This window comes from Bombyx mori, chromosome 11, assembly GCF_030269925.1.
Source record: "Bombyx mori chromosome 11, ASM3026992v2".
Lineage (NCBI taxonomy): Eukaryota > Metazoa > Arthropoda > Insecta > Lepidoptera > Bombycidae > Bombyx > Bombyx mori.
Genome location: NC_085117.1, coordinates 5,934,428 through 5,961,850, shown reverse-complemented (window position 1 = coordinate 5,961,850; position 27,423 = coordinate 5,934,428). Strand labels below are relative to the sequence as shown.

Here is a 27,423-nt window from a genome sequence, read left to right as displayed (position 1 = left end):
TGGAAAGAGTGCGTGCTTCTATTGATAACTGGCTTCAACGCTTAAAGGACTGTATTGCAGCCAATGGAGACTACTTCGAATAAGCTTTTTATACTTTAAATTGTTTTATATTTATGTGTTAAACTAACACACTGTAAGAGTAATAAATGTTATTTGCAATAGATTTTTTTAAATTTTTGATTGTAACAGTATTTATGGCCAGACTAAGTAGATATTGGAGTCCGTGTATAATGTTGGACGTCTATATTATTTATTATATAATATTGGTTCAGGCCATAGTAGGATACAATGCCGATTTTATCATACCTATATTTATATTAAACCCACAAATGAAGTTATTAAATACCTACTTGTTTTAAATTTATGAAAAAATAGACTAGACAAACATGTACATAATTATTATATGCTTGTTATTCTAGCTACTACATGCGATTTTTCATGTAAAAATCTCAGAGACAGGAGCTTAATTTTCTTTATCTTATTTACAAACTATTTGTGTACTTAGCTTCATCAAAATCCATTGTTACTAATACGTGTAGATAGATAAATTATATAAAATTATCGGGCATCCGTATATGTATAGATTTGACAAAATTGGTATAAATGTACAGACAAGCGATTGTCAAAGAAAGAGAAAGTAAACATAAAGCTGGCAACGCCGCACTTACAAATGTCGTTCATCCTATGAGGATGCTAAATAGTCGATGCCATAGGTAAATCACGATCAATATATCCAGGACGTCTATAATTTATGACCATGGTTCGGGGTTCAAAAATGTTGCGGCACGAACGCAAGAAGAATATCGCGAAAAATAAAATTATCGGAAAATAACGTATCTCACGGAGCTGGAAATCGAAAAACTAAGCAATATTCATTAAGACATGTTAAAAAAAGCAATGGGAACTGGAGGACGTCGTAATGATGCACGACGTGCAGACGCCAAAAAGATTGTAGGATGTAAATATATATATATATATATACTCCACTCTATATATATATATATAAAAATGAATTGCTGTTCGTTAATCTCGCCAAAACTCGAGAACGGCTGGACCGATTTGGCTAATTTTGATCTTAAATTATTTGTGGAAGTCCAGAGAAGATTTAAAATGTAGATAACTATGAAAATGCTCGGAATGAAATAAAAATAACAATTTTGTTTTTCCTTTGATGTGTCCTCTGTCGGGCGGATTCCTTTTGTTTGTTTTAAATTTATTTTATACAAAAGCTTAGGTCTTTTATTTATCGATTGAGGCACTACGGAATCTGCCGGGTCAGCTAGTTCCTAATAAATAATACTTTAATTTGTTTTGTATTTTTAATCAACGCAGTCGAGAGTTCACCGTTTAGAATACACGACATTTTCGTATGTGTCGTAACGTAAATCAAAAGGTGACAATAACAGCGTTAATGTACGCAGATGTGCCGTCTCGGGGACACTTCCTGCTGTTCACAAAAGACATGCTGGTTATTAATTATTCATAGACATGTTGGATGTTTCTCCGGAGAAAAATGACTGATGTAATTTATAAAGGAGTCTGAAAAAAATGAAATATTATTTAAGGATGAACGGCGCAGAGGATACTCCGGTCAGATATGGGAAATGCTCAAACCGCCAATTCGAACAGAAACAAAATGTATTTTCGCCACGTCATTTCACAACTCGCAAAACGAAGGTCAACAAATGCGGTCGAGGAATGGCTTACAGCGTCCTATTCATCGGTTAATGGAACTATTTCATTAGAAAAAAATCTTAAGAGGATACGCCATTGATGTGTCGTTAAAAACGAGATGTGAATGGCGTACCTTACTGGGGCAGCGATGTACATATACTAGTGATTATAAACATTTGGCACTTTTGTACTCTTCTATGTATACATATGCGACTTCGAATAAGTTACGCTCTTGATATTAATGATGTATAGAATACCAACTTTCCGAAAATAGTTTTTAGAGGAATCTCGCGAAACCTTTTAGCAAACAAAACGATTTTGATTACACAGAAACAATTCTTTTGTTAAATTACTTGCTAGTGATTTGATATCGCCATCCTACTAATTACTCCCGCGAGGCAGAGAGTAATTGAAATTTCGACCTTATGGCGTGACATAGACGACTAAATGTGCTGTTGTATGTCCGCTTACGATCGATTGAGACCAGAGTTCGTCTGCCTAACAAAGTCATAAAATGCCTTCAACAAAAGCCGATTACTAAAGCAACAAAACGATTCTTCTTTGAAGCTTAATTTTAGACGTATTGTAGATACGAGGTCTCAACTTATTATCATTTTCGTTTTGACGACATTTAAGATATTCTTATTTGAAATATACGATTTATATTTGTCAACGTAGGATACGCAAGGATCGAGATTTTGCATAAATCGCTTCAAGAGCGTGTTTACGTTAATAATAATATAAATGAGAGCCGTCACGGGACGCCTGGCAGATGTGAAACATCGACATTATTTTGTAAAAGTAATATGCAGAAAAGAACAGATTGTGATAGGAACTAAATATGTCATAATGATAAAATAAAATATTACGAAAAAATAATTTGTTTTCAAGTAAAACACAGGTTATGTGTACTGTACTAAACACTGTATACACTACGGAGTATACACTATAGGTATTCGAGCTCAGTGTAGCGAGAGACTGCTTAATGCCGAATCGAGTGGGAGAGAACCACACAGTCAATTGCGCATGACGACGCGTCGCCACGGCATGCGTCGCCACGCCAGAAATCGGTTTTACGTGCGGCTATAGTTGTTTCATACCAAAAACTTTGAAATTCAATTCAGTTTTAGGCGCATTGACACCACAATATAATTAGGCGAACATCAGAGATACTATTTAACCGAAGCAACATATTATTGATAAAACAAATAAATAAAAGTAAACTTCTTATTTGTAGGTTTAGAGATGTAGCGAAAACAAATAACAAATAGTTGAGTCATTGACCACGGCATCGTTTATGACAAAAATGCTTTGAATCTTAAAAGTTTTAACAGAAACTTATCTTAATAGCGAAGGATTTTAATACAGCCAACGACTGAGTGAATAATGAAACCGCGAGGGATCCAAATTGTGCTCCCCACAGCCACAGCAGGACCTGGTGAGCGGAGCTTTGATCAGTTCTCGGTGACGTAGACCTAGTTCTCCCAGATCTGTTCATATTAAAATTCAGTTATCAAAGAAAATACATTGATTCAAGGTGAATGAACAAGAATGTTCTTTATTCTTTATTTGTACACACTGTTAATATAATACAGTAATTGCGATAAGATATAAAAAAATGGCGAGCTTAACTCAACAATTGAGTTATCTACCAGCTAACCGTTCTCAAAGAAGGAAAGCTTTACATGAGTGGGTAGATGAGTACAATCTAATTAATTTAATTATTTATACTATAGACATTAACAATAAAAATAATAAAAATAAACACTAATACATAATACATCAAACTATATACATACACAATTACACACATAAATATATACATACACGTACATATATAATGAAATACATAAAATAAATACATATAAATAATACTAAATTGATAGATAGTGCTCCTTTAATGCCTTCCTGAAAACTTCAAGTGAGGGACTTGCACGGATTGAGTGCGACTTGATTCAAATATCCGCCACTAACTTGATTGAGGTGCTCGTGAAAACAAATGCTAACTTCTAAATACTTGTTTATATATATTAATATATACATAGGTAAGGCTGGACGTTGATTGACCGAAGATTGAACGCTTAGTGCGAATGCACCGAGATTTGGCCCGTGTGATCAAAATTCCAAGATTGTTGTTTTTCAATGAGTATTTTGCACGATGTGAGTCCTTATATGTATCTATCATTAACATCGCGGCTGAGGTCACGGAAACAAAACGTCAACTAATGAATCATTATATTAATTATGTTCATAATAAAAATAAAATTACATAAGCCGTATAATCAAATCAATCTTCAAACACTCAGAAGTTGAGAAAGTACTCCAAAAATAATGACGCACTCCGAGCTTAGGGACCGAATATTTTTTTCGCCAACTGAAAAGCGAAATAATTAAGCAAGTTAAAAACGATTTCGTTGAATCTGAACTTAAAAATATAATTATGTTTATAAAGATTTGGGAAGCGATTTGATTCCTTTTAATGTTTTCGTCATCAAAGGTAGATTACGGATGATGAATATAAAATATAAATTTTAGTACTGATGCAATAATAACATACATACTCGTACATCAGATAAACGTCATCGTTTCCTCCATCTGTGTATTTTTCATAGCTGGTTGTTTTGTCTGGAAGAGAGATACGTTCTGACCGTATCGTGGCCTAGAATAACACGACCCTATCTCTTCGAGTGGGTGTCATATAAGGTGACTAATGTAATTTTTTTTTAAAAATTTTTTATTGCTTAGGTGTGTGGACGAACTCACACCCCACCTGATGTTAAGTGGTTACTGGAGCCCATAGACATCTATAACGTAAATGCGCCACCCACCGTGAGATATAAGTACAACGGCTGCCCCACCCTCCAAACCGAAACGCACAACTGCTTCAGGGCAGAAATAGGCAGGGTGGTGGTACCTACCCGTCCGGACTCACAAGCGGTCCTACCACCAGTAATTGTGTGCTATTGTGTGTACCATTGTGTGCATCTGAAAACTCAATATAGCGGCATGCGTGCGCTTTCAAAGCTGGGGCAGCGCCTCCTCGCATGAGAACCACGCGCGACTCTTAACTACAACTAACATTCAACAATTGTCATTGAACCAATCGGTAGTTCCCGACACAGGAAACGAAGTGTGGACCAATTGAATTGATTAGACATCCGGCAGGCCGTGGGGACTGCTCTTCACACCGTCTACTTACAAAATTGATATGTAATTTATGTAAAATAATACATCCTTCTGTATGGAATTTATAAGATCATAATATCTATATAGACTGGTAGATATTATATGAAGGTATGTTAGTGTAAAGAAATGAAACAAACTATTATATTTTTAATGGCAGAAACTAGAGTGGAGTGCAAAGGCAAAAACGCTCACATTACTAATCGATATATTAATACGTGAAGCAAAAACTTTGTATTCCTTTTTACGAAAATCGCGCGGACGGAGGAGCATGAATTTCCCACACTTATAGAGAATATAGAGAAGGATTGCACAATGCTAATATTTTTTTAAATAATGCAGGAAAAATACATTGAACCAATAAAGAAAACATTACACACACTAACATGTATTTGACACACACACACGCATCTAAACCATTTTGTTTATTGTTAAAGTCTGTGTCAAAATACATTAATATTGATTTCTTCAATATTATTTGTCTATAGTGTAGCCTTAGCGAAATCTGTGATTATAGAAGTATAATATAGTCTTTCACAATAGAGCCATAATAATGTTCAACTTATAATTTAAATTAATAATTATAGTCGAATTTCGACTACGGGACGACCAGTAATATAACTAGTCAGGTCATAAGTATTGTCACACAGTAAAAACTTTTCTTTTAGAATGCTGGCCACAAAAAAGTTTATTGAATTCGAATTTCGAATTGTTCATGGAAATAAAAATGTATACTTTTAGAATTTTACTCATTTTTAAATATGGAGTGGACGCTTAAAGAATACCGTGTTGCAGTTATTGCGTTGCATCGTTGCGGTTACGCGCCAATTAAAATTTTTAACATACTGAAAAATTTAAATATATAACCAAAAGATTCGTTTATCGTACCATCAAGCGATACAATGAAGACTCTAGTGTAGATGACAGGTCAAGAAGTGGTCGCCCTCAGTCTGTTAGGACTCCAGCAGTGATAAAAGCTGTGAAAGCGCGAATTCAAAGAAATCCCGAACGTAAGCAGAAACTGTTGGCCCTTCAGATGGGGTTAAGCAGAACGACGTTGAAAAGGGTGTTAAATGAAGACATAGGGCTTCGGGCATATCGAAGAAAAACAGAACATCGTTTGAATGCACGTCTAATGGACCTGAGACTGAAGAGATGCCGCGCTTTGTTGAAGCGGTACGCGGGGAAAAGATATCGGGAAATTCTTTTTTCGGATGAAAAAAATTTTTACCGTAGAAGAGAGCTACAACAAACAAAATGATAAGGTGTACGCACACAGTAGTGAAGAAGTGAGCAACCGTATTCCGCGTGTCCAACGAGGTCATTTTCCATCCTCGCTCATGGTATGGTTGGGAGTTTCTTATTGGGGCTTAACAGAGGTACATTTTTGTGAGAAAGGAGTAAAAACGAATGCAGTTGTGTATCAAAATACAGTCCTGACGAACCTTGTGGAACCTGTTTCTCATACCATGTTCAATAACAGGTACTGGGTATTCCAACAAGATTTGGCGCCAGCTCATAGAGCGAAGAGCACACAAGACTGGTTGGCGGCGCGTGAAATCGACTTCATCCGGCACGAAGACTGGCCCTCCTCCAGTCCAGATTTGAATCCGTTAGATTACAAGATATGGCAACACTTAGAGGAAAAGGCGTCCTCAAAGCCTCATCCCAATTTGGAGTCACTCAAGATATCCTTGATTAAGGCAGCCGCCAATATTGACATGGACCTCGTTCGTGCTGCGACAGACGACTGGTCGCGCAGATTGAAAGCCTGTATTCAAAATCACGGAGGTCATTTTGAATAAACTGTAGTGTCATAAGAATCTATGTTTTTATGTTTTGTTTTGTTAAGTTCATTTTGGTATATGAATGGTTACATAATGAATAAACTTGTTTCAATTATTTTACATTAAACATGTGACAGAATTTATGACCTGACTAGGTATAATAGATAGCTGAACACACTTTGTTTAATCCGAGTCCAGCCCCCTCGTGGTAGCCTAGGGCTCCAGAAACCAGCATGAGGGGCCTGTCGAACAGATGCTGCGATCGCGCGGCGCCTTGATGTATTTTCATAATAGATTATTAGCTTATCACTCACCACGAACCGATGACCTCGTTGTATCTCGCCGTAGGATAGGAGGATTCAGAGTGAGGAAGTGGTAGGCAAAGTGGGGGATGATGAGATATACCGTGGCAGCGCGGCCGATCCGCGAATCTATCTGGTCGACCGAGAAGTGACAGATGTCAAGTCACGAATTCCCCGTCCGTCAATTCGCGTCCAGTGTTGCCGTGGTAAAAAAATTCAAAACCCACAGATTGGTTTCGAACAACACGCTTTATGATAGATGAACGACTTTACAACTGACTTTTGAGCGCTTAATTGACAATCCGTACTAATATCAAAAAGGTGTTTGTTTTCGTTTGTTGTGTGTTTAGTTTGTCCTTCTTTTACGTCGAAATGAAATAGTGAATTACCTATTTTTTTAAAGAGACAGTTTTAGGTCAGAAGTGTGACATAGGCTACCATTTATCCCGAAAATATCTCTAAAAAATCTCATTCCCAGGATGAACAGTTTCATTTTCCTTGAAGACGCGGCCGAAGCTAGAGGTAACAGCTAATTAATTATCTATCCACTCTAATACGTATATGTTCATAGTACGTGTCACGCGAAATGTTTCCACATCGGTATTAATCCTCAGATGTGTTGCGAGCCCCCAATTCCACTGAACAGTTACGAATGTCATTGCAAGTCCGATCTCAAGCCTCAAGGTGGTGGCAGCATATTCACGTTGCGTTATGCGTGCCCAACTAAATCCGCTGGCTGGTAGAAGCTTTTCTCAATTTTCGCCGGGAAAATGAGCTTTGAAAATGGAAAACGAGCGTGAAAAATGACACCTAATATTATGACGACATAATTTAATTTACGAAATTACCCGTCAAAGATTACTCTCACAGTACCTTGATGATACATTACACATCTTAGGAAACCTTATACCGTATGTAAGGAGTTTTAAAGCTCATATTTCTTGAGCATTTCCACAATATAATATCGTAATGCTGTACTTACAAAAAATGACAAAATGTGATTTACTGGATTCAATTATATGTATGCTCTAGGTCTTGCAATTTAATATCGTTAGATACCTCTATTTAAATCAAATATGATGTACTCCGATACCAACTCTATTTCTTTCTTAAAGCATACAGACACTAAACCAATTGAATACAATACATAGGTAAGAATAGGTTATAGAGAAGAATACTCGCAGCGGTCTAGAGGTATATGTCATCGTAATTGCGTTTATTTTGTGAGCTCTGGGTTTTTATACAGCGTAGAGCATAGCGAAGCGATTTTGCGAGCGTCTTCGACCGTCGGGTTTGTTTGATATAATAGTAAAAGGGACCAAAGCCAATCGGTGTGTTTAGTGCGAGTTTTTGACGTTTTCGATAGCGCAAAAATTAACTCAAAGTATGCAGTTGGAACAGCGCGTCTACCGGCAAACGTAGGCAAACGTTCCAAGTCAATACAAATTTGAGTTAACTTTTACGCTATCGAGAACGTTAACTCGCATTAAGCACACTGATACCGAGATATATACTAAATAAAAAAGTTCACATACCACGGTGTCCTGCTATTAAGTTGTTCTCGATACCTTTAAATGACACAACGTAAATATAAGTGGAATTGAATATGTGGGTTAGAAATGAAAAGAAAAGGGTGTCAACAAATCATATTACTTCCTATTGTGTACCATAATCTCATGTATATGTAGACATGTAACAATTACTGTCATAACTGCAATAGGATTACTTTTCACCTATTTCAAATTGTAATTGGTCAGTGTAAATCCATTAGGCGTTTTCTTTCGAGCATAAGCAAGTACGTTCAAAATTGAGATAATATTTCAAGTTGTTAAACAGATTTTAGTGTTGGTGAGCCACTAGCATGTATTAGACTAAGCCGTTTACAAGTTCCAACTGAAAACCGGATTCAGTTCTGTTAAGCCGTGTCGAAGATTAGCCCCGATAAACAAATTGAGGAACATAGAAAGTATTTTTTTTACTATCGTTGGTGAAATTTGTTACTGTATTGTTTTTTCGTATTTTATACTTTAGTTGTAAATCGATAAAGTAAAGAGAAATTTTACACTAATAACTACCACAAGGTAGAGGCCTGACACGTTGGACTAACCAGATCCGCACTACTCTCGACATCACAGCTCACGATGCTCTACACTCGGCGGCAGATAGCAGCAAGTGACGTGGAATGATCCGCAATAAACTCTTGTTGCGAGGAGGTGGTCACGACCCTTAGTATTGAGGAAACCGAAGCGAGAAAAAGAGGAAGAAGAACTCCCGATCCACGCTGTTGTGAAGCCCAGTACTTACAGAGACTAACATTGTACCGCCGTAACAATTATGTATATCACAGCTGTATGATAAATTAGAGTAAGATACCAAATGTACGTTATTGAAGTGAAACTTCCTTATCGGCGTTGGAAAAAAATTTACCGTCACATTTTTCGGTTACGCGTCACATTTTTCCGTTACGCGCCATCTGTTTTGTATTCATGTCTATGATAATAAAATCCTTTTGTTTAAACTTTATCTAATTTAACTTTTTTGTATTCATGTCTATGATAATAAAATCCTTTTGTTTAAACTTTATCTAATTTAACTTTATTTAACCAATTTCTAGAAAGTTGCATGTAGATCATTTTTCGAAAAATAAGGCCATAAACAAGTTTCACTTCTTACGTGTGTACACTAGTACACGCACACATTTTTATGTTTAGTCTTTATTACACATCTTGAGAGGTACAAATGTAGCTTGCTGATTTTGACTGTGTAATTAACGTGATTAATTAGAAACTCTGAACATAATTACAGCGAGTTTACATTCGCTACTCAGCGGCAACATACATGTCGTGCGGGGCAGATTCGAAACTGGACACTTATATTTATTTAAGTTGTTACTTTTTTTTTTTATTGCTGAGATGTGTGGACGAGCTCACAGCCCACCTGGTGTTAAGTGGTTACTGGAGCCCATAGACATCTATAACGTAAATGCGCCACACACCTTGACATATAGTTCTAAGGTCTCAGTATAGTCACAACGGCTGCCCCACCCTTCAAACCGAAACGCATTACTGCTTCACGGCAGAAATAGGCGGGGCGGTGGTACCTACCCGTGCGGACTCACAAGAGGTCCTACCACCAGTGTTCCCAAGAAATAATACTAGATTGCGGAATTAAAACAAGAATGAATAGAATGGTTAACTTAAGTTAGAAACATGGTAAGGCCACTGTGACTAGCAGCTCGAGTCGACCAGTCGCTACAACTACCACGAAAATTCATTTTGTAACCAGCAGATTTGGTTTAACAAAGCAACCAATCAAAACCATACGAATACATCAATTAACTAAGTTTACGTCATTTACAATTAATTAGGGGGTAATTGATTACGTACGGTACTGATTGATGACGGTTTTTAAATTATAACAATAGCTCATGGCTGTCGTAGTCCATTGGTGGTAAACGTGCCTGCGGAAGATAGCAAATTAGAAAATAAGAATAATTATAAATAAGAATAAGAATAATTATCCGGTTTTTAGGTTGTCTAAAGATTGTACGCAATAGATTTTATCCATACGTAACTAATCATAATTATTCATCTTTTAGAACTAGAATGGAATTAGGGACTTCAGTTATTATGTCTGTCGCACCGCGTCCCAATCTTGTCTAAGAAAAACGTTCTTTATAATTGTCGATGTCATGTGATATGACCGGCCTAGCATTAAAGCCTTGTTCGGACTAGGCGAGTATTTTAGTCGAGTACCGAGTAATTTAGTAGCTAAATGTGTCTGAGCACCAAAAATTTCGTCGAGTAGGTTTGTAAATAATTTAGTCAAGTCAATCCATTTTGTTTTATTTTTTCGGGCGAGTAGCGAGTAGTTTAGCCATTGAATTACTCGGTACTCGACTAAAATACTCGCCTAGTCCGAACAAGGCTTAAGCGCTTATTGATCTCTGTAAATAGATTGAGACATTGGCTTAATTCCATTCAAAGAACGGTTGTACTAAACACATGATTATTTGGTGTTATAGTGGTTGGTCATGATAGCTACTTAAGCGGTGCAGGGAGAAAATGTTCTCTTGAAAGGCATTATAGTTGAGCTCTACGTATTCAAGCAGCAGGTATGATCTCTGGTAATAAGGAATTCACGGAATCTTCTCAAACGATTCCCCAGGGCATTCCCAATGGAATATTTGCTGTACGGAATCTTTCTACGTAGATGCGTGAAGACCTGTTTTACCATAAACAGAATGTGCAGTCAATGTTCAGAAATACTGCCTTTCCAAAGTAGACTAGCCGTCACAAGGCTTTAGTTACCATTAATCGTCTGATTGAACACGTAGTGTGATGTAAACAAGTTCACGGCCCACCGGCTGTTGAAGTGTTACTGAAGTACGTAGATATCATAACGTAGTGCCTGCATAGCTTACAATTGTTTTTATAACGGTAGACAGTGGTTTGGTTGTGACCCTAGCACTACCGACGTCTATAAGCGACGGTAACCAAATATAAAGACAATTAAAAATAATGAAAGTTTTATCCTCCGAGCCGGAATGCTTGACTGCTGTACTAGTCAAATGTAATATAGAGCTTAGTGCATTTTTTTAAATTGAAAACTTCGACAGTGCGAGAATCGCGATGATGTTAGGAATAAGTAAAGGACTTTAAATATTTCACAAGCATACAAAGTTCAAACATTGACAGCAATACTAACTAATTACATCCTAGTAGTTTCAAAACAAAAACAAAAAGCTCTGCCAGTAGTACGGTCCGCACAAAAACTTAATGGCGCGCCGAACTGTCGTTTCCCACAGTTTCGACCTTGTCTTTTTGCTGACCGTACTCTGTTAAATCCGATGTTTAATTCGCTACCGAATTTAAGAGGTGTGGTTTTTGCATTTGTTGTGGTTCGACTAAAATAATTACCAGATTTCGATTCCGCGGGCTAATCTATTTTTTCGCAATGCAATCGAGCATTAATCGCAAGGTTCAACTTCGAAACTTCAAACTAACCATTGATGTGGTTTCTCCAGATTTTTGATCTTCTCTACTTATTTCTATACTTTTTGTCACTTCTTCATGACAGAAGTTTCTAACTACTCCATTGTCTTGGCCGACCCAATTCAGATGACACTGCTCGTCTGATAGTATCTGCTTATCCTGGCTATATTCATCCTGTTAGAAGGCCTTTCTCATCATATCAGATTGCCATCGGTAAAGTTTTTTTACTACCACTTCCCCCCGGCTAAGACTTTTACTTTTCCAAACACGGTTTGAAAACGGCCCTTTGCGACAGTCAAGTTGTTGACTAAATCCCGGGCTTTACCAATCTGACTTAAGAATCCCTTACCATCAGATAGGCTGAATGATTGTTGCATCGTAAATGCTAACAAAAACGTATGCCCAATACTTTCAGTCCGCAAAATGCAAATATTCTTTTCGATTACCTTTTATCAACCCTATCTCCGCCTTACTCGGGTCACTCGCGAATAGTTTTAAATTGCAAATGTAATTATTCCTTCAAGCTCAGAGTTAATTAATGGCTGAAGGAATTGACAGTGGATCCCTGATTACAAAAGGTGACATGTGGAATTATCAAACAGAACAGTATGAATTTATTGATTATTACACTTTCGATTTCTTGTAAAGGTAGGTAGGTAGTGGAATCATTTTGTTCAAAGGAATACTGATTTGGTATTAAGGAGACATATTCAAGACTAGACCGATACCACTTAATATATTCGTAAATATGCAAAAACCAGACGAGGATTTCCAGAGGAGGATTATGAGATGGCGTAGGTGAACTCATTACTAACTTAGATTACATAATCTAATCTGATATTAAGATGGATACCCTAGTTGATGTGGTCAGTGTACCCCATAGAAATCTTTATGTTTTTGAATCCCTCGAAAATCCAGTTGATTTAAAAAGTAAAAATAATTTTCGTATACAAACGTGTGAAGCTAGATTCGCATAAATTTCCCTTAATGTTTTATAGTGTGCCGCAGTTTTCTAGAAAATCATTATTACCGTCAGTAATTACCGGCCATTACCACCGCGGCAGGCATAAAGACAACATGACGCTTGCAGCTGTTCCCGTTGCATTACCCCTTGATGACGATAGAGTATTCCTTAACGAGGTAATATTATCTTGTATGTAGTATTTGTCGAGGATATCATGAAAGATAATACTTTGTTTATAAAATGTAAAACACTTTCCAATTAATTTACATATCATAAGGGGGTAATGTACGAAGCATCATATTATTATTTATTTAACTTTATTGATTATAATTTTTATGTGTTTTGCAGCCCACGGTCATAAAGAGTTCGAAGATAATACATGTACCTTATCTAAAAGTCCTAAACCCATTAGTGTTCAGCAAATATAAACGCCTCTAAAATCAGAGACTTTTTAAAAAAAAAAACGTTTGTTTTTAATAGTGTTATTCCCTTATCGCGGAATTTATTTATAAACAGTGTAAATTAGCACACCTACGTATAACAACATAGTAAAGTAAAGGCCATGGTATAATCGTATCATAACGAATTGTACGAGAATTTATTGTTTAACATAATACTCCACAGTTTGTGACGAATGGCTACAAAGTATTAAACTCAAGAATATAAGTGTTTTAATCAGAACAATTTCCTTGAATAAATTTGTATCTTTTAAAAGTCCGCTTTGTCGAAGTGTGCTTATAGATAACGCTGTATATAGACTGTAAGCTTGAAGCTGACGAGAAAAGCACGGACATCGAAAATCCTGGTTTACTTTGGGCTGAACTCGGTTGCAAGCCGTTATAATATTTACGTCATCGACTCTCATGAAATAAGAATAAATTAAAATAATACAAAATCGGAAGTTAATTTTAAAGACTTATTGGAGCTAGAGTAGATCCCACCATTTCATTTATTTGTTTTGCGAGCGATCATGTGACATTTAGTTTAGTGGAAACTTCGATTTCATACGACTACGATAGGTTCGGGTACATTCACGTTGTGCTCATGTATTGCATCATCAGGAGACTGGTTGTGTTCCTGGCACTGCTGATGACCATGAGCTACGGCGTACCATCAAGTAGGTTGTCAGTTTATCTGCTTTGAATAACATCAATCTACGCTATTTAATGAACAAGAAAGCAATAGTCTTTAAAATCTGAACGAGAGGGGAAAATGAAACAGTGCGGTGCGCCCTTGGCTTTACCAGTTGCCTGAGCTGTTTACAGGAACTTTCTTATAGTGGGATATATTAACAACCCATTTCATATAAATACAGGTCCATGCTTACCCTTAACTGAACCTCGTTAATTATTATTAACATCCAAACACAATTTATCACTATCGACAATCGTTTTATCTTTAACACCGCATTACGTATTATACAAAATAACGTTAAGAAGGCAACACCAGAACTGTTTTTGCGAGCCATTACCTACATTTTCTTGAAGGCTTCCCTTTTGAAAGGTTGAGGTCCTTTTCAAATTCAAACGAGATTATTACGAGTGTCAATGGAGCCGAAACATAATTTATTTTCCTCTGCTGTGCTGCGACGTCGCAACCAAAGGGGCTGGAAAGGGAACGCCGGGATGTGGTACAAGCCCTGAGATATATTATTTTTGGCTCATTTGAGATAATAGGGGTGCGTCTTCAGAGCCAACTCGTTTTGGACATTATGAAACATATTGCAAGGTATTTGGTACGCTCGGGGCCAGGCTCGTGTATGAATAATTGTTAATATTTTAATTATTTAGTCGTGTTAGTTATTTAGTCGTGTGTTCAAAATCTGTGAATAATTATTAGTTTGCCTCTAGCTTAAGTATTCAAATATGTGTGAATGCTCGGCTAAGCGGTTGATTAAAGACAATTTCGAACTGATAAGTTAAGGTAGACAGCAGATGCAGTGGACTGATGTGCTAGTACCAAAGCATCTCAACATTAAGTCGCAATGGCACTATAGTATGGCCAAAAATTTTTTGCATATTCATGAATCTGTTTGAGATTAAGTCAGTTTTATTGTGTTTTGGTAAATATTACAAAAGTTGCTCTAGCTTGTACGATGTACCACAACTTCAAGTGTTCCCAGAATAAAAGTTCCATTGAGTGAAGGCTTTCTGTTTGAATGAGATGGTGCATATAAATATAGTTTGGATAATATTCATAAATATGTACTTATTTTTACGTGAATTTCTTCTTGAAAGGTTTTGTCTTATGTTCATGTGATATTTTAGACTCACGATCAAACTAATTCCTAAGTCGGATGGCTGAAGTATGTTCATTCGCGGTGCCACTGATGAAAGTAACCTTATGTGAATCGTCACTGGCCTAATGCGAAGGTCGATGAACTCGTATCGGGTGTTGTGACCCTGATTCCAATATGAAGGTGAGAATGTTTCAAACAGTACGTCATGTCACAAGTACGTAACTAGCCATTATTACTCTTACATATCATAGTTGCTTTTTTGACATACTGCATAATATTTATTAGTTTCGGTATAATTGTAGTCGTCAGACCAGTATAGTTGAGACTTCATAATCGAGAGGAGCCACACTATTTGGCGGCTGAGTTTTTGTCTCCGTAACTAAGGCCACGCATGCACATTTCATTCTTTCATACTAACCGTAATTCGTCATGATAATTGCCTTATCGTTGCCGCCGCTGACTACTCCCCGAATCCTGATCACGCAGGAGCCAGTCACCGTCGACGCCCTAGACACGTCCTTAGGGATCCATCAGATCCAATAACCTTTACATTAGACGTTTTCAGCTCTAACACTAGGAGTAGGCTTAGGGTAGTAGATTCATTCGTGAAACAACTACTTTTGAGTTGTTAGGTCTCCTTCGGAGGCGCTCGGGCAGCTGTTAGCAAATCCCACCCCTCCTGGCTAAGCCCTTGCTTGCCCACCTGTCCTGGTGAAACTGGAAAGGCCTTAGGGCCACCAGTAATCCTTCAATCATAAAAAAAAACTAACCATGATATAATTAACTATAAAACGAATTAAAACACCAAATTCAAAAACATTGATAAATAAAACTTAAGCTCCTTCACTCCTGACATTTTGAACAATAAGTGACTGACAAACTACGTACAGTCTACAAACACCTCTAAACCGAATAGATGAAGTACAAAATTCTATAACAAGGGAATGTACCGTTGGCAGGTAGTGGCGGGGTCAATGACACGCGCGTATACGCACGGGACAAGCTTTGCATATTGTAGGAAAGTATTTTCGACGCGACTCTGTTTGATTAGTCGTAGTGATTGCGTCGGTCGCGCAGTAGCGAGCACCCACCCCCGGCTGCTATATCGAGAGTCACGGCTTCAATTCTCACTCCGGACAAACATAAGCGTAGCAAACTGATCTTTTGCTCTGCGGCAGTTCCTTTGAACGAGTGCAGTAGTATGGCTTCCAGCAGGGAGATATGGCGGGTCATCGTGAGGTGCATCGCATCTACCCTCCCCAATACTATATGACGGTCACAACCACTCTGTCAAGAGCGTGACGTCAAACAAATAATCGGGAATAAGTTTTTTTATTTATTTTATTTTATTAGATAGATGGATGAGTTCACAGCCCACATGGTGTTAAGTGGTTACTGGAGCCCATAGACATCTACAACGTAAATGCGCCATCCACCTTGAGATATAAGTTCGAAGTTCTCAAGTATAGTAACAACGGCTGCCCCACCCTTCAAACCGAAACGCATTACTGCTCCACAGCAGAAATAGGCAGGGTGGCGGTATCTACCCGTGCGCACTCACAAGAGGTCCTACCACCAGCAATAAGTCGTCAGTGTCGCCTGGCCTCAAACTAGGATTAGTGTGATATACGGACTTAAGCACGTATAGTATATACCTCAGTACGTATAGCTCGTATATTAGCAATCAGAAAGATTTCAGTCAACCGAATGTTTGTTTATGTTCCGTATAGGTCAGAGCCAGGATAATCCTGTGTCAGATCATCGGACGACACCCGGTCCAATTGAATTCTACACGAGTCCGCTCACTGCCAGAAACATTTCTCCTGTTGTATAGTACTTCAGTAACACAATGAAAGAGGCACCTAATATTGTGTGAACGTGTTCCAACAATGCCTACAGCGGATTTGCATAATATGAATTTATATTATATGATACTGTCGTATTTATTGGTCTCGCTTTGTTTTATTAATATCACGTGAATGTATGAAAATATTTTGTTAATTTTTTTTAAATTTCACCTTGAACGTTTATTGTTCAAAATATTCTATGATGCTTCGATATGATATCGCACGTGGCTCAGCAGCAGTGTTCGTGTTTCATGCTCAGTCCGCTTCCGGACAAAAATTTTTAGCTGTGGGTCATTATGACCCAATGTGTCACTGGTGGTAGGACCTCTTGGAATCCGCACGGGTAGGTACCACCACCCTGCCTATTTCTGCCGTGAACCAGTAATGAGTTTCGGCTTGAAGGGCGGGGCAGCCGTTGTAACTAGGTATACTGAGACTTTAGAACTTGTATCTCAAGGTGGGTGGCGCATTTAGGTTATAGATGTCTATGGGCTCCAGTAACCACTTACACCGGATGGGCTGTGAGCTCGTCCACCCATATAAGCAATAAATAAAAAAAAAAAATGTGTGCGTGTACTAGTGTACACACGTAAGAAGTGAAACTTCTTTATGGCCTTATTTTTCGAAAAATGATCTACATGCAACTTTCTAGAAATTGGTTAAATAAAGTTAAATTAGATAAAGTTTAAACAAAAGGATTTTATTATCATAGACATGAATACAAAAAAGTTAAATTAGATAAAGTTTAAACAAAAGGATTTTATTATCATAGACATGAATACAAAAAAGATGGCGCGTAACGGAAAAATGTGACGCGTAACCGAAAAATGTGACGGTAAATTTTTTTCCAACGCCGATAAAGAAGTTTCACTTCAAAAAATGTGTGCGTGTACTAGTGTACACACGTAAGAAGTGAAACTTATTTATGGCCTTATTTTTCGAAAAATGATCTACATGCAACTTTCTAGAAATTGGTTAAATAAAGTTAAATTAGATAAAGTTTAAACAAAAGGATTTTATTATCATAGACATGAATACAAAAAAGTTAAATTAGATAAAGTTTAAACAAAAGGATTTTATTATCATAGACATGAATACAAAACAGATGGCGCGTAACGGAAAAATGTGACGCGTAACCGAAAAATGTGACGGTAAATTTTTTTCCAACGCCGATAAGGAAGTTTCACTTCAAAAGTTATCCAAAGTATCGGCAATATCGTTGTGTTCGTTACAGGTGCTAGTTACCATAGTACCAGAATCATCTGTCACTTATGAACTGTAAAAAACTTAGCAGGGTAAACATTGTTAAATAGCTTAGATGGATGGAGGACCTCACAGTCGACCTGTTGTTAAGTGGTTACCAGAGCGTACGGATTTAGTACGTATTTTATTAGAAAAATTAGAACCTGTCTTCGGGATTCGAACATCAGCATTCGGCACAGTCATATCGCTTCCTACGAACGCATCGGGCGTCTTATTCTCAAGATGACTTCAGACTTATCCAAACGGACATTACAATTGGCCCTGCTTTAATCATACCTCGTGAATATCCTTCATTCGTTCTTTTATTAATAATAGGTAAGTTTGTGAGCTTAACTTTATCAAACCTAGAAACTTATGTGTGAATGAAAATCAGATTACGGACTTTTAAAACACAAAATCTGTCATCAAACATAGGTATGTCCATCACAACGTAAATAATTATAATTGTCGGCGCACAGGTATGAACGAAACACATCCTTTACGAATTAGTTAATCGAAAACCAGCCTTATGCTCACCGAGTAAAGCTCTACAATTTTTAACCAGACAAGTAAGTCTGCGTGTATCGCATTTTAAAATCCGAACGACCTTATATCGTTTTCATAGAATTCAAATTGGAAGTTACAGTTGTACCTTACCTGTTGTGGTTGGTTACAGATTATCAACAAGGGATTTTCAGCATTATTTCTTTTGAGATTAGTGCTATAATCGTGTATGATAGATCGCATTCAGCCGTACCATTCCGTACCAGTCTTGGCAAGAATGCGCCCGAGTACAGTTAGCTAATGTTTGTTGAATGGCCGATTCTTTGAAAAGCGTTGGATTTGCCTAAGACATTATTTAGTTACAATATTGTGTACAAGTTGATATAATTATTATTAATTATCAATAACACTGCCACGTGTTTTACTTCTTATTAGTAGGTATACCGAGATTCTACCTAGTTCTAATGCACATTTATTTTGCTTTAATAGGTATAGAACGACTATTTTTCATAAAGCCTTGAAAGTCCTACCTCAAGCTCTAACATGGGCCTGGCAGAAAATAACGCATTCTAGGTTTAAAAAATATATTGTTCGCTACATGCTATGTGAAAATTGGCTATAAGTAGGTAAAGGTATCTATCTGTATTGGCTATAAGTAGGCTTCTGTTCTAATCATTTTGTTTTAATATCTTGGTTCGAATTTTCAAACTCGATACTGTTCTAGAAAATACGCTCTAAATATAAATTGTCATATGATTTTGTTTTCATATCCGTTTATTGAGCTAGGTGGAATGAAGCAAAAAAAAATTATAATTGATTTCGCACGGAAAGAAATTCAAACGTTAGAGTGGCCAGCTGTGATAGTATCAGTTCATTTGTAAAAAATCGATACAATTGTTTGATTCAATATTTTATACTTAATACACTGAATAATTTACATTTTCACTAATAATGTTTTTGCTACTTGTCGAAACATTCATATTCAGAATCTTAATGCCGAATTTATTCATTACAAACAGCCGAAATCATCTTTACTCTTCAGTGTCAGAAGGGCGGTTTTTCTTTACATATCCGACGCGTATTTTTTGTTTAATATTGTTTTACGTGTTCCTATAGAAGATTCATGTTAATTTCAACTGTTTTTATTTATTTACGTCATTCAGTATCTATTACATTTTTTAATCAAAAACAAGTTTTTTTACACATGTGAATTAACTAAAATCTTATTACATATAAATTGGTCTTCATGGTAGAATGTTATCGACTATTAAACTCGGCCTTGGAGTTAATGGGCTTAATCTTTGACTGGACATTATTTCTTCTGGAAAAGAATAGTTTTGATCAGGATATCGAGATTCATTACCATCTCTATCAAACTTAGTACGTATAAAGTACTTGCAGTCTTGTGACGGAGTTGTGAAGTGTGAAGTTGATCCAATCTTGTTCCAGGTACTATACTGAGACCTTAGAACTTAAATCCCAAGGTGGGTGGCGCTTTTACGTTGTAGATGTCTATGGGCTCCAGTAACCACTTAACACCAGGCGGGCTGTGAGCTCGTCCACCCATCTATGTAATAAAAATTTATAAAAAAAACGAAGCTTACTCAAATCAACAATATACTAAAAAAAAGAGCTACTTGATTTCAGAATCTGCAACTACGCGAATGAGAGGCACGTTTATGCGGCTAGGCAACAAGCGTGCTCTACTAGAACGTAATCTCCTAATGTATTTTTAATCAAATTCTACTTTTAAGTTAACTATACCGGCCTTCGATCAATACTATTATTGATCGAAGATACCGGCACATTAAGAAGTGAAAGTGAACGGACGTGGTGCCTGGTTTCTCAGATAACTTATGTACGACAACGCTTATTGCATATACTTTAATCTTTTTTTTTTTTTTTATTGCCTTTGTAGGCAGACGGGCATACGGCCCACCTGATGGTGAGTGGTTACCGTCGCCTATGGACTTCAGCAATGCCAGGGGCAGAGCCAAGCCGCTGCCTACCGCTTAATACTCTCCACAAGCCTCGTTTGAAGAAGGACATGTCATAGCGTCAATCCTCACTTCAGGTTTCATTATGATTATTTTATTTTCGTTTACTTCATTTATTATTAATTGGGGAACGTCTTGGTTTTTCTGGAAACATATTGATAAAGCTTCCCCATTCTAATCGAAGAGCCTTTGCCGGATTGATATTTTACCGAAGGCAATATCAGGCCAAATGTGTTGTGTGAATTTTCATCTATTCGTGGTTGGGGCATTAGGTTAAACTTTCAATAAATAAGATCACAACCTTCCAATTGGAGCACACAGGACTGGACAGGACGGTGGCAGCAAACTGTCTGGAATGAAACTTATCTTTACAAATATCATAGGTTTAATTTTACACTTCCACAGTGTCCCTTAATTAAGTAGCTAAGTTGTTCATGAAAATAGCTATATATATTTAGCATCTATACTAATATTATAAAGCCGAAGAGTTTGTTTGAACGCGCTAATCTCAGGAACTACTGGTCGGATTTGAAAAATTCTTTCAGTGTTAGATAGACCATTTATTGAGGAAGGCTATAGCTTATATAACATCACGCTAAGACCAATGCAAGCGGAGCACCAATAAAGAATGTTTCAAAATCGGGTTTTTTCCCCTTTTGAGAGCTTCCGCTGCGTGCGCTACAGAAACGGTTAAAGTTTCGCTAAAATAATGTATGACAAAATTGTTCCCCTTTAAAAGATCTAAAAAAAGTCCGCGACAGCATATGTCTATATGTTAAGGTTGGCTCACTATAACGTTTTTTATGCTAACCAAAATGTTCTAAAATAAAGCATTATTTTTGAACTATTGCACGCGGACGGAGGCGCGGGCAAAAGCTAGTAAACTATGTATTGTTTAGAAAAATACCTCTCTCAGGGACGAACCTTCGCAAACTCGCACGAATACGACACCACACTTCTTGAGTCTATTGTAGTTCAAACATCTGAATGGATGAAGCACTGATCAAAAGATTTGCTCTTAGGCTATCAAATGTACTATCATTTATTGTCTGAACCGAGAGTGATAGTGCCCGCTCTGTTTGTTACGATCTCACAAATTTCCGGGCATAATGAAGTAACATTATAAGGTTTTCTCCACAATAGAACAGATCCCAGCACCCGTAGGAGCATTGTATTATCTTACAAAGAACCACTAATTTGAGGGATCTCCACTAATCGTGGGTTATTAAATTTTGGTTTAAGGAAATATTTAACCGCTTACTCAAATATCATGAAAATATTAGAAATCCAATTATCGGTTTGTTGTTATTACTGTTTTGTGTGTGTGTGTGTGTGTGTGTGTGTGTGTGCGCGCATTGTTATATTAATTGATGTTAGCTTTCTATGGACTTTTTTTATATTGATGAGCGTCATAAAGTATAGGGTCTAATGACCTTTATCAACACAAACAAACCTACGAGCCGTCTATTCCTTTTCTGCAGCTTCGGAAGCTGCAATTGCTTGATGGCAATAGTTTGATACCTATTCGTAGGACTTACGATATTATCTTTTTTTTTTGCTTAGATGGTTGGACGAGCTCACAGTCCACCCGGTGTTAAGTGGTTACTGGAGTCCATATACAACTACAACGTAAATATCGCCATCCGCCTTCAGATATGAGTTCTAAGGTCTCAGTATAGTTACAACGGCTGCCCCACCCTTCAAATCGAAACGCATTACTGCTTCACGGCAGGAATAGGCGGGGTGGTGGTACCTACCCGTACGGACTCAAGAGGTCCTACCTTTAGTAAAACAGTATTTCTTTAACCAGGAACACAGTGTGGATTGATTTGAAGTTCTGTCAGAATCAGAAATATTACACGTCATTAAGTAATTGGTTTCCAATTTTATTTCCCAAACCGATTTTCTTCAATAATCTGTAACATTGTACCGTAATTATTCTAATCCGCGACAGTTTTCCATTAACCTAATTCGACAATACTTCAACTTTACACCGAAGTATTAACGTAAAGATAATCCGATCAGAATTCAAATTGCCTCAACCAAAAGTCCTGTTTGACGTATCGGCGTCCCTCCGGATTCAGAGGGGTGCGAATAAATTATCTTTGCCGGGTGTTAATCAATTTCACTGTATAACTGATTGCTGTGTTCATAATAGGTAATATTGGCGCCTCTAGATTAGCACAATGTTATGGACACTTAGATTTTTTTTATTGCTTAGATGTGTGGATGAGCTCACAGCCCATCTGGTGTTAAGTGTTTACTGGAGCCCATAGACATCTACAACGTAAATGCGCCACCCACCTTAAGATATAAGTTCTAAGGTCTCAAATATAGTTACAAGAGCTGCCTCAGCCTTCAAACCGAAACGCAATACTGCTTCACGGCAGAAATAGGCCGGGCGGTGGTATCTACCCGTGCGCACTCACAAGAGGTCCTGCCACCAGTAATTACGCAAATTATAATTTTGCGGGTCTGAATTTTATTATACGATGTTATTCCTTCACCGTGGAAGTCAATCGTGAACTTCGGTTAAGTACGTATTTCATTAGAGAAATTGGGACCCGTCTGCGGGATACGATACGAATGCACCGAACGTCTTATCCTTTAGGCCACGACTTCATCTTCCATTCCATCCCTTCTAAACTCCAACATTAACGTGAACGTATATCACGCTGGTGTAATCGTACAAGCAAAAGTTTATCGCATTGAAATTCTGCATCACATTATTAATTCAGTTCCAAAAATAATAAGTTCCGTAAAAATAATAATTCACCGAAAATACATTAAAATTCCGAACTTTTAGCCGGGGAATTTAATTAAGGGAACGCCGTAAGGTATTCTCTAATTACGTCTCCGGAGGTGACAAGAAGGTCGATCTGACATAGTTCTAACGTTAAGTGCTCATAAGAGTGTGTAGTAGGAGGACCCTGTTTGAATTTTCAAGAAGAATTCTTAAGCTTCAAATAAAAAATTAATGAATAGCGTTACGACGCGACGCTTCTGATTTTTTTTGCAAAAACTTAAATCAACTTTAGTTATTACTATCTTTACGAACATTTGAGGCAACATTTCCTGAGCGAACACATTCTGCAAAAGAAAATCTACATATTGTAACAAGAATCACTCTTAACAACCTATTCTAATGGAATCAAGTTAGATTATTATTTTTTACATTAGGGACGTTTTCATCGGATTTGGTACGAAGCAGGCAGAAACCTCACTATTTCAATGATGAAAACATTATTATTTCAATGACCAATACACGATTCAAATATCGACGAATAATACTTTGGCCGTCCGACACCACGTGAACTATAAGACATAAGAAACGTCGGAAGGAATGTAGTGACAACAACAAACGTGAGATTAAACCATGAAAGTAATATAGTTTAAATTTTGTCTACGTATCAGAATAATCGAACGAAATGTGAATTTATAAATTACGTTAAGGAGACAACAAGTTTCCAATGAGAACAATAGTCTTGATGGCCTTTAGAATAATACAGAATCGAGAACAAACTTTCCACTGTTTCTAATTACCTATTTTATTGCCTCTGTCCGTAAAGTGTCATAAAATGTAATCTATACACATAAAAATGCATTGCTGTTCGTTAGTCTCGCTAAAACTCGAGAACGGCAGGACCGATTTGGCTAATTTTGGTCTTGAATTATTTATGGAAGTCCAGAGAAGGTTTAAAAGGTAGATAAATATGAAAATGCTCGAAATTAAATAAAAATAACAATTTCGTTTTCCCTTTGATGTGTCCTCCGTCGTACGGATTCCTTTTGTTTGTTTTAAGTTTATTTTACACAAAAGCTTAGATCTTTTATTTATCTATTGAGGCACTAGGCACTACGAAGTCTGCCGGGTCAGTTAGTTTATTAATAAAAATGAATTTCGGGCCATTTTACTGCTGTAACCATCGCTAAGAGTATAATTTTTAATAATGAAATGAAAAAAATGACGTCAGCGTATGAAATCAATGTATTAAGTCATTGTGACCTAAAAAATAAGACAATGTTCGACAGTGACGAGTTTTGGAATGCTCGATTTCTGCAAGTCCACCATCAAGCAGTAGGAGATTGAGAGAGAGAGAAAGAGAGAGAGAGCTCTTCTCTTTCTCTCTCCGCAAAGATATGACACCTTCGCGTCGTTCTGGGGGCCGGAAGACGGATTCCACCCAACTCCAGTCACTGTAGCAGGGGAACCTCCTCGTTGAAGGTCCACCACCAGCAGCACCGCCTGGCTGGTCTGATGCACCGCTGAGCGGGGCTATGGACATAGCAAAATGTTATTAAAACATGAATTAACTAACATATGTAAATTAAATTGTTAGATATAAATAATTTCAATTCCTTCTGCAAATAAATTAACCGGTATTATTTTGTTACAGGTATACAACAATATACTAAGTATTGTATCACCTAGGAGAGCTTATTGTAGGCTGAGATACTGGGAAATGTTTTGTAAGTTATACGCATAATACAGATTTGTTTTAACGGTTCTTTTTTTAAGTTGCTTTATTTACAGTCTATGAGTCTACTATACCATTCAAGAGGCCGCAGCCACTAGCATTCGTCACAATATTTCTAAATATTTTGTGAACCTATTAGTAGTAAGCTGTGTGATTTAAATTAGCAGTAACATTCCTTTCTGCCGTAAATCGGTAGGAGAGCTCAGAGCCCATCTAGTGTATGACATTTAGACATATAGAATACCGCCGTTATCTTGATAAATATGGTTGAAGTTACGGTTGTTTATTAAAATTATCACGTTTTAGAACTTAGAACTTATCTCAAGATATGTGGCGGCATTTACCTTGTAGACGTCTATGGGCTCCGGTAACCGCCTAACACCAAGTGGGCCGTGAGCTCGTCCACACACCTAAGCAATAAAAAAAATTATAAAAAATATAGAGGAAAAAAATCAATAGAGAAATTATTGGCATTTATTCAATCAATTCCCAGAACTTTTTGCGCTGAGATCGAATAAAAAAATCTAGTAGATTGGGCTTTAATTAAATCTAAGCACGTTGTTGGCTTGTGAATTCCTTTAGGGACTGTGGTTGCTTAATTTCACGGTCAGCTGTGCGTCAAGGTTGATCAATTTTTCAAGCTCAAGGGCATTCCAGAAACGGTAGTCATTGTTATTGTTTTTTTTTAAAAGCTTGTATTTTCTTTGGAACATGTTCATATCTTAGTTTCACTTTTCGTCAACCATTATTATCTAACAATTCGATGTTATTTCTCCTATGTGTGCAGTGGAGCGGCCCATCTCCTATTAAGTAGTTACCAGAGCCCAAAGTAACCGCACTGTCGACAAATCAAGTCGAAATATTAATTGAATTAAAATCCTGTCCTTATTTACAATATTACTATGCGGCCAATTCCCAGGGAGCTGTTGCCAACACGTGCATGTTTACAGAATGCCTGTACATCAGCAATAAGTCGCACTATTAATGGGTCACACAAAGTTCCGGAACCTTCTAGAAACGTTATTCTATTCGATATGTCAATTTGAATGGAAAATGTACAGTACAACAGTGGCCTTGCACTTGACAATGGCTGCTGGAAATAATAGGTTTGAATGCGCATAATAACTCTTGTCTCGTGATAATACTGACTCATTACAGATTGGAAACTTTTACATTATTTTTGCCATTCAGGAAAAATACATTAGTATCATTGCCTCCAAACCTCTGCTTTTTGTATGGTCTGGAAGTGGAAATATTCATTAATAGTAAGTTTTTTAAGTTTTACCAAAGCGGTGGGGCTGTAATGTGATGATTAGTTTTATATTTCGTAAATTATTTTACTGAATATAATTTGAAAAGATTGAAGATATGTTTTGTTCTTGCGTGTTATTTGGGACTTCTCATAGTATTTTTTACTTAAGGTCAAATTTATAAACTAAATAGGTGTTTATTTCAATCCTATGCACATTTCATGAGACTAAGAGACATCATGAAAGCGCTCTACAATATCCAGATATGATTTACTGTTAATCACCAGGAACTAGGTAGGGCTTCTGCTTTAACATGAGTCCACAGATGATACTACAATACTAGTCTTGTCATCGCCAAAGTTCATCAACACAAAACATTGTTATATTACATGACGAAGATTGCTGATTCCATGGTGTTTTTAAAATCATAACGTTAGTGTTGCTGACGCCATTCTCTTAAACATTATCATTGCCTTCCATAGTGACGGCAATTAAGACTCACTTTTCGATTTATTCCATTTTAAGTGTACAACGATACCAACAGAGAGCTCCGCTTCGGTCGGCTGCTCGAGTCTGAATGTTTTGTGCGACAATAATCACTCGTATTTAAATTAGAAAGTGGGGGTAGCTTAATCATGAATTCTCCTGAATGCAGTCTTAAATAGTTGTTGACATGCGTAACATTATTTTTAGTTAACTAAATAGTGAAGTTGCGCTGACATAATATAATAAGTGACTTACAGAAATCGGTATTGACCCTACAATTCATTGGCACACAACAACACCGCACTTATTCTTACGACTCTATTTTATGTCTCAATATCGGCAATGCTATTCGTTTGGCCAATGTCCCATCTGAAATCTAAATTTTCCCCAAATATCCGACCTTCGAATAATAAAAGTTTCATTTATCCTCGACAATCTGAGTTACTGGTTCTAATTTGTGATCGTGACCTGACCAA

General features: G+C 37.1%; 1 protein-coding gene and 1 long non-coding RNA gene across 3 annotated transcripts in view; both read left to right on the top strand.

Annotated features, from left to right (window-relative positions):
• LOC101739353 (low-density lipoprotein receptor-related protein 2) overlaps window positions 1–27,423 on the top strand; it is a 215,512-nt gene that overhangs the window by 84,079 nt on the left and 104,010 nt on the right. The window lies entirely within an intron of this gene.
• Window positions 18,426–27,423, top strand: part of LOC119629134 (uncharacterized) — a 33,677-nt gene continuing 24,679 nt past the window's right edge. The window contains exons 1-2 of the long non-coding RNA XR_005245221.2: window positions 18,426–18,568; window positions 25,131–25,203. This is a non-coding gene — a long non-coding RNA (uncharacterized LOC119629134). The remainder of the gene's footprint in view (window positions 18,569–25,130; window positions 25,204–27,423) is intronic.